At 32.0% G+C, this 10,013-nt stretch overlaps 1 pseudogene; it reads right to left on the reverse strand.

Annotated features, from left to right (window-relative positions):
* Positions 1-1,184: 1,184 nt before the first annotated feature.
* Positions 1,185-4,462, reverse strand: LOC145131783 (glycerophosphodiester phosphodiesterase GDPD2-like; annotated as a pseudogene).
* Between the last annotated feature and the right edge of the window lie 5,551 nt (positions 4,463-10,013).

Genomic DNA, 10,013 nt, shown 5'->3' on the forward strand with positions numbered 1-10,013 from the left:
TTACATTTACACATTTTTTTTTTCATAATTTTCTATTTTCAATGCAATTAATTTATTCTATCTCTCCTTATCTAATAAAAGAATCAATTTTGTGTCATATGACAACTAATTGTTTAAATTTGAATTCCTAAATACCATTTTCATTCGAGAAAATATCACTATAATACATTAAACTTAAAGGTATATTTTCGATTTTGTGACTATTTTTTTTAAACATTAGACCACTAAACTCCCTTTTGACCTGTCAATTAAACAATTTTTGATTGATTTGACTCAGTTATCGGTGACAAGCCTACATGGAATTTAATTTCACTTTTCCTTTTATTTTCCATTCTTTTAAATAATTATTTTGCTAAAATAAAAGGTATTGGGTCCCACCCATCAACCCCTTGTCTAAAGAGTCAAAGTCAAGCCGTCACGTCAGGGGCGGTCCTGAGGATTCAAATGCCCTAGACGAGCCGAAAAAAAGGCCCTTAATCCTTAACGTGTAACGAATTAAATTACATAAACTATTTTTTTTAGAATGACGATAAACTTATATCAATAAACATAACAAAATCATAGTATTTTAATGAGTACCGACTAGTTGTTCCGGACCGGATATTTTATACTACAATTTCACTAAAAGTATAAATATTTTTGTAAAACGAAGATGTTAATGGTTAGTTTGGTCATTAGTAAAATGTGACAAAAATCTACTCTTCTCCTTCAATCGTCCAACGATACCTTGCCGATAACTAGAAGTCCTCACTATCATTATCTTTTTGGAAGTCATTATAAATTAGTGAAACAAATGGGTGCATAGTGTATTAAAACTCAATAAAAGTAATTAATCTTTTAACAAAAAAATACTTAATAATTTAATAAAATATGATATGAAGAATCTTGCAATCTTGTTCTTAGTGGATGCAAAAAAAAAAAAAAAACCCGAGAATTTAATTGAAGCACACAAAGGAACTTTAGGCCAATTAAAAAGGCATGCAGTTCAACAATGAAGGGATTCGAACCTGGAGAGTTTGCATTGACTTGAAAAAATGAAAGCACGCTTATCAGTTAAGCCATATGAAATTTATGTTCTTGTTTGAAAGATTTATTATTTATATAAATATTAAATAGACAATATGGCTAAATCTCAGACCCTATTTTTTCAGGCCTGTGCGTTTGCCCGCCTTGCCCCCTTAAATCTAGCCTTGGGTCATGTGTAATTCCCCTTCCCCCCTTTCAATTAGAAGCTTCTTTTTTTCTCTCTCTCTCTCATTGTATGCCTTTGTTGTCTTTATATTTGCAATAGAAGTTGTGATTTCTTGAACTAAATGACAATCACACCCTCAATGCCCATTAAATATTGATAAATGGAAACAATTTGACAAACTTGCTTCAAATTTCCATAATTCAAGACAAAAAGATTTGATTATTTGATTTCTCTTACAACTGAAGGGTTTCTAAAAATATTTTATCTTTGGAAACGTTTCCATCCAATTCACCTTTGATTGCAAACTTTTTGGCTTCTTCCAATGACTTTATTTGAACATCGTCAAATATCTCGGTTCATCCATTTGTCAAGAAGTAACCCCAACGGGATTTTTTTGAGTTGATTAGTAGTGTTCATAAAGATTGGTGGTATTGGAAATTGAAAAGAGATAAAAGAATACTAATTGGGTATGTAGTTTGAAGTTTCTTTGTGATCAAGGCCACATCGTGTTGGAAGCTTGAGAACATTATAAGTATTTCTTATGTGTATTCGTATACTACCTTCATGATGATTTGAAGAACTTTGATGAGATACTCTTGTTCATAGACAATGTAATCATCAAATTTCAACTCCAAGTTGAATACCAAGCATAGTTGTACTTTTTCAAAAGCTTCTGCAAGAATGATCATCAGTTTCAACATTCCACCTGACCATGGGATTCTCTAAGAAAAGAATTACCCACCACACCTGCAACTCTTTGAAGGCAAAGGCGAATCCTCTTAAGGGCCAGGAGGCCATGGCCTCCCTGATTTTTCACCAAGACAAGTATTATACACACTAAGGTTTTGCCCCCCCCCCCCCCCCACCTATTATATTATAATACATGAATATAGCAAGAACATTAATTAAAATATAACTAATTATCTTAGGAAAACAAATAACCCATAGAATCAATCGTATGTGACTTATAAATTAAGAAACTAACCAAGTAATCAATAAAAAAACACGGAAATTTTTCAAAAAATCAAAACCAATCCTACTAAAATTAGAATGCTAATTATTCGGAAATTTAAACTTAACAGAAACCAAAAATCTATCTTGACGTACAACTTTATAACTCTATGATTTAGAAAATATAAAACCCTAAACTAACTGCTGTCGGAAAAAGATTTGCTCACCGGAAAAAAGAGCTAATGCCGGAAACACAATTACACAACTGAAACGGCGATCTTTGTGGTCGGTGCTCACCACTCCGTTCTTTTTCACGCCATTATTGACATTTGTACGCTCTCCGTGTCTCCTATCAAACGCTTGCGAAAATACTACTCCGACTGGCGACCTTTGTGGCCGGTGCTTCATCTTCACCAGAATATTATTGAGCCCTGTGCTCTGTCTCATCTCTCAAACCGTTTGACTAAGATAAGCCATTTTTCTCTCATTTTCTTTCTCTTTTTGATCCCTAAATTAAACTTGAATAACATATGAAAGCTAATATGTTAAAAGTACTAAAATGCTGCACATGGTTTAGGCCCCGTTTGATACGCGTCTGACCGAGTCAAGTCAGACGTTTTTGGCTGACTCGGTCAGCAAAATCTGTTTGATAATCAAAATTTGGCCATCTGACTCGGTAAGAAATGTCTGACCGAGAAAGGAGTTGGGAGAAGGCTGACTGAGAAAGAAAGCAAAGCTTTACAATAATACCCTTGCCCTTGGATAAAAATTCACAGCTCAACAAGTGAAATGGGAGGTTACAGGAATTGAACTCGGGTCTCCCATATATAAACAATGGTGTTTACCACCAAGCTAGATGGTTTTTTGTGTTTTAATCTCTAAAATAGTATATTTAATGTCTATTTTGCTGGAAGTTTTTGTATACATTATTATTAATATTGTTAATATTAATATTAATATTAATATTAATATTATTATTATTATTATTATTATTATTATTATTATTATTATTATTATTATTATTATAAAGAGCACGAGTGTAAAATGACCATTTTGTATCAGTCAGCACATTCAGTTAGATGTACAATCAAACAACATGATTTCTTTCTCAGTCAGAATTTATTACTCAGACAGACATTTCCCAATCAGCACTTTCTCAGTCAGCAACTATCAAACGGCCCCTTAGTGTCCCAATTTAATTTATAAATTGTTATTTCAGCAATGGATTTACTATTATTTATTGTTTGCCAATTTATGAATTCATTGTGTTAAACAAAAGAATGTTACAATAGTTTTAAGAATTTTACTAAAATCTTAGGAAAATTAGTAGGAATATTTATTTTATTTTAGTTAATTTTGTTATTTGATTGATAATATTTTGTGTTAAACAAAAGAATGTTACAAAATTTTTTGGAATTTTATTGTTAGTTAATTGTGCAAAACCTAAAATAAGCGAAAAATCAACAAGTTATTGTGCAAAACCTAAAATAAGCGAAAAATCAACAAGTTCTAGTGATATCAAAATATTTCATTTTAATCGGTTTGTAAATGTCTCTTTTATATGTCATAATTTTGAACCGAATTAAATTTGCATATATAATTTGTTCTGAAGTTCTTGTTTCAGACCCACTAACTTTAGGGTTCGTGTTCCGTCCCGGTTTGACGGCCACAATAAAAGAACTCATCAACTATTGTTAAATTAGTGACCCTCTTCTCAACTATGATACCCTGAAAAAGATCAAATCGAATACATGAATTCTTGATAGAAATTGTAACCCATGATATGTGTTTATCGAATCTGTACCGGTTGGGAGAGGGAAAAAACCCTTGTCAAAATCACTGATCCCACTTAGGTTTAATTCCATCGAATCAGAACCTAGAAGTAGAAAACCGAAAAAAAAGGAACCAACAAATCGGAACCCAATTCCGACAGGTGCAAGTTGAAGAGTGATGTGTGAAGAATAAGCAGAGGGAGGAAGGGGCAGGAACAAGAAGAGAGATTTGATAATATCAAAGGTTAATTAAAATTTTTAAATTTTAACAAATTAAAAATATATTGTTATCTATGTGGATTATATGATGTGGCTCCCAAACTATACATATAAATTAATTATAAATGCCACATCAGTATTTTAATCTGGTAACCTGTAAAATTCAAGCAGAGTGTTTTAATTGATAGGTTAAAAAGGATTTAGTGGTCTAATGAAAAACTTTAGTGATGGAAAAAAAAAACTTTTTAACTTTAATGTGCTACATTTCAACTACATTTACCCCGCGGGTATTATTGTCAGTTCGATTTACATTGATGTTTCTTCTCATTCTATCTGTTCATCGATTCATTCCTCATAAATCATGATTATATCTCCCTCAATTTCGTCTTCTCTCTTTTGGAAACAAAATCACCATCGATATCGATTTAATGTTACAAATACCTAATCCCTAGGGATTAATCCTACTGTGTTTCCACCTCTAACGATATACATAATTCTTCTAGCATGCCTTCTCAATCCAAAGCCTGAACCGATTTATCGAACATAAGAGGTACAATTATGCATATCTTATCACTTTGGCATCCCTTTCATTAGGGCGCTGCACTATATTTTACACCATTCAACTTTGTCTATGTCATTGGATATATAACAAACACTATTTTCACTTGTAATCAGGATATTTGTTTGTTCTTCTGGTTCCTTTGTGGTATTGATCGTGTAAAGCTTTGATCATGTTAGTTTTCTTAATACAACATTGGGAACTCCAAGAATTTTAAATTTTAATGTTGAGACTGATTTATCAGAAGATATTGGTGAACGAATTAACTGGATCGTTGTTTATTTCACTTGATTAACTTTTTGATAAATGTTGGTGATACTACGGTTTTGCTGTGAGACATCAACATATACAGAGATAACATGAATATTCAAGCATTTAAAAGGCTAATAATCTCTCCATCTCCTCTCTTTATCTACCTTTCAGTTTCTGATAGGAACTTAATTTGGTTTATACTATAAAAAGAAACACATCTGTATATTTTTCATGGATTTAGTTAGGAGGAAGAGGAGGAACGATATGATAGGTGGAAGGACTTCCTTGAACAACAATCGGAGTCTTCTCAAGCTTCAAAGCAGGAAACAGTTGATAGTTATGATAAGGCCATTGAAGGGGATGTTGATGCTCAAAAGGAAGAGGGGTTGCAACTCATGAAGAACGAATATGGGTTCATATTACACCATTCATTCGAGTCATTTAAGATATAATAAATTCCAGTGTTAGGCAGAAGTTTGGTGTTGCTAAAACTGAGAAAGATGTTGGAGCCAAAAAAATCCTGCTATATTTGAAGATTCCAGATTTGTGAACCAAGGATTGAAGATGACATTGAATAAGCGTTTTATGATAGGGAGAAGGCAAAATCGTACCCAACTCCACAACTCCCTTCAAGTGATGTTTTAATTGACTCTATGGAATCATCAATTCCATGGAAAAAAGAGTTGGAATGTCTTGTCCAGGGAGGAGTGTTGATTGCTCTTAAAGGTGATGGAAGGTTGCATTTCCTGAATAATATATTCCTACTTTTTCCTCATTATCGATATCATGGATTTGATTAGAATTCTCGATGATTACTTTGAGGGCTATGAATCAGATGAAATGATAGAGTCACATTTGCTATTTAAACAAATTTCTTATTTTACAAGATAACCCTAAAATAACAATGAACTTTAAAGTTGGTGTTACATTTTATGATACAAATCTTATTTTTGCTATTAATTAGGTAGATTTTTCCAAGCCCGTAATAGCAATGCACTATCTTATTTTGAGGATATCTCCTTCATCATGTATTGATTTTATTTTTTGGTTTTCTATAAATTTGTGCGATAAAACCCATACTACGATGTCTCTGTTTTCCATTTTTTTTTATTTTATCTTGAATTCCATCGATTTCACTTAGGAATCTCATTAATTTTAATGTATTTGGTTTTTTTTATTGCCATGCCTAAGCTTCATGCCTCTATTTTATGTGGGATGAAAACTAATTACTTATTTTAATTGCAAATGAAAATGATAATTACTTTTCTGCATATCTAAAGTGGAATAAACAATAGGACTTTAGGGACTTAAATAGTTAAGTATAAGTTGTTTTTATCATACTTATTACTTAAAAATGTAAATGATATCTTTGAAAATTATGAAAACATATTTTATTGGACAAGCGAAATTATGTTTCTATTTAAGAAAAATTAAATTATTTTACTTTATAAACTGTATAGGACACATGTTTTAACCTAATATTTTATAAAACAACCTAGTATTTTATAAAACAAAATAAACGATACATTTTTATCCCATAAAATCAACATCTAATTAAACATAAGAAATTATTAATATACCATTTTTTATTTGATTTTCATCCGGAATTACCATGTAATTATTATGTGAATCCGGTTATATGAGGAAGCATTTATTCATATTATTAACTAAAAAACCATATATCTTTATCCCCCAAGATTCATTCTAAATTTGATATTTCATTGTAATACATGATTTTTTTATCATTAACATAGATATAAAAACTTTGCTTATATACTTCAACCATTTTACATATTAATTTAAATTAGCAATTGTACATTTCTTAACAAAACATGTACCTATATTCAAAATAATTCCTAGCAAATCTATGATTATTTTTACATTGTTTAAAATTTCAATGTTGTTTTACTTTTTCGGTCTAGTCGTGCATGAGTTACAACCTAGGGTTTTATAGGAGAAGGTGCTTATGACAATAATTAAAACTTTTATAAATAATCCTCAAATAGATTTTTTTAAGATAGTTTAAACAACAAATATCTAACCCTAATATTTATGGAGACATATACGAAAGTGATAGGGCAAGAAGATTAAGGCAAACTGAAAACCATGATATATAATGGTTTACATCAACACAAGGTCATGCCCTTCAATGAAATTGTTGCACATTGAATGAATTCGGTCTCTAAATCGATTCAATATAAGAGTTTTTATAGCAGAACTTAAACCTTTGGGACTGAATTTTCGTCTCTAATAGAAATCATTATATTACATTCAAATGGACACTTATATTAGACTAAGCTTGCTTATTGATAAACAAGGTGATGGTATAGTCAACTCTTTTAATAAGGTAAATTGGATTCCCTTAAATGTGAATTTCTTTGTGTGGAGGATGCTTAAAAACAGAATTCCCATCTTTCCAAACTTATTGAAACGTGGGATAAATGTTTCATCGATCTTGTGTCACTTATGTTAGATCTAGGATGAGAGCTTGGATCATGTTTTTTTCTTGTTGGGTGGCTTCGAAGCTATGGAAATGGCTGATGGAGTGGCTTCGAGGGATAATATTAAACAAATTCAAAAGTTGAAGTTATCGCTTATTTACTTCACATTACTAGGCGAATGTATGCGTATTGCGGAGATTAACTATGAAATAATATTTTTAACACGATGTTGATATGAAAAACTTTAAGTATTTATTTGAATAATAGGATAAAATAAACAACTACTAGAATGAAATCAATTAATAACATCTACTCATGGTTTATCCTTGAATAAATTTAAATCTAATGTAACGTCCGAAAAATTACTAAGTAAAAATTTCATTTTTAATTTAACCCAAACACCATCAAAATCACATATCAACCATTCAAAAGTATTTCCTAGTAAAATAGTTATCAGAGTACATTTCTCCAAATCATATAAGCGCGGAAAAACATGGGTGGGTGCGTTGTGATCAAGTCGGACCCTTCCCTTTCAAACAGGAAGTACATGAAACCATAACATAAAATTGTAAACACAAAACTTAGTGAGTTTACCCAAAATATACCACATATCACATACATATAAAAGGGCCTCGTCCAATTGTATACGAGCCCCGCCCAAATTGCATACGGGCCCTGCCCTCAGCATAACGGGGCCTGCCTAAATCACGTATGAGCACCACCCATAAATATATACACACATGCAGGAGTCACAAAGATAATAAGCACATACATGGATAACAGTATGTGTCACAATGACAACTGTCATCCTACAAGCATAATCCAGTGGGCCGACATTGGTGCATTCGACTCAAGAGTACAGTAATGGAACTCACCTCTCAGACGATAATAAGTTGTTGCTGCTCTTACTGCTAGTCAAGAAAAGTGCTACCCCACACCTAAATAGTGATACAAGGTAACTCTTATTCTACCTTCCAAAGCTAAGGGGTTAGTCAAAAGTCAACCCAAATCAAAGTCGAAGTCAAATACAATTGACCTCTGTGACATCCCCAATTTCACGGCCAAAAAAGACCGATTTGTTTATGCTTTATTTTGAAAATCAGAGTATCTTTTAACGAATTATGTTGCGGAATTTGTTCACAGAAAAACATGATAAATACGTTACCAAATCATTTCCGAAGAAATGTATTTTATTCATTTTAAAACATTGGGATGTCATCGTCAATACATAAACATAAGCATAAACAGATCTTACATTCAATTATACTAGTGATTTTCATCTTCTTAATCTCTCGGTGTAGTGTAGCTTTATATCGACACCTGTGATACAAATAAACTAAGTGAGTCAGGTTGGGAAACCTGGTGAGTACATAGGGTTTTCAACCCACAATAATAAAGTTATTATGTTTCATCATCAAACAATTAACCCAATTACCCATCCCCATTATCTTCTTTATTTCCTAAGAATCATCTATCATTCACTCATTCATTCTTAAGGATTGTCCTAAGAAATAGGCACGAAGTCCATCGCTGCCAATGACACAACTGTCAATGTTATCTATCATGCACAGCTGCCAATATTATCATTTAGGCGTAGCTGCCAGAATAGTGACATTCTCTATTAGGCGCAACTGTCAACATTATCCTTTAGGCACAGCTGCCAAGATTATGATGTTCTCTATTAGGCGCAACTGCCGATATTATCCTTTAGGCGCAGCTGCCAGGATTATGATGTTCTCTATTAGGCGCAACTGTCGATATTATCCTTCAGGCGCAGCTGCTAGGATGTTTAGAGTACATCGTAGTTCAAAAACATCTACAGGTTGTGGCGCAGCTGCCAATGCTCATCTATAGGGTACTAGGTCCATTGCTGCCAATGTTCACCTATAGGGCACTATGTCCATACTGCCATTGTTCCTCTATATCAGCTTTCATCTCTCATCATTCATCTACCCATGTTTTACCCAACATATTTTGTAGATGTAAAATACATATACATTTTCAATAATTTAAAACATGTATAAAATCGTTCATCCAGCATAGATAGCAAGTATACAGATAATATGCACACATAACACGTAAATTATATAAATACTTCATATCTATGTGTAAGATGAAAGTAACTATGCACTCACTTGACTAATTAGTGAAAACTAACTACTATTATGGATCCAAGCTCAAAACTGCATGCCAACTTATTATATTGCCTAAAACATCTAATTTGTGAAGTGATATCCAAAAATAATTTCTTGAAAGTCTTTTGTTGATATATGAAAATAATTCAAGATGTTGCTACTTATACTAGAATTCAAACAGCCTATTTCTTATCTTTCGTACGATTTAAAATGCTTACTGATTTAAAACTATTGGCACGTATAACTCTAGTTACAAGAGGCAATAGGAAAACAAAACACGTATACCTTTTTATTGTATGATCACATATTTAAACAACACATATTATCTTTAATTAATAAAATATGTACGACCTTTCTTATATTTGTTACACGTATGTTGGTTTGCAATTTACAAATTATAGTTACATATATGGTCCCTCATTTATTCTTGTATTAACACAATATATCTTTCAAGTTACACTAAAGCCCCTTAACTATTTATTAATAAAATCA

This window comes from Lactuca virosa, chromosome 8, assembly GCF_052849685.1.
Source record: "Lactuca virosa cultivar CGN04683 chromosome 8, Lactuca_virosa_CGN04683_v6, whole genome shotgun sequence".
In the NCBI taxonomy this organism is placed as follows: Eukaryota; Viridiplantae; Streptophyta; class Magnoliopsida; order Asterales; family Asteraceae; genus Lactuca; species Lactuca virosa.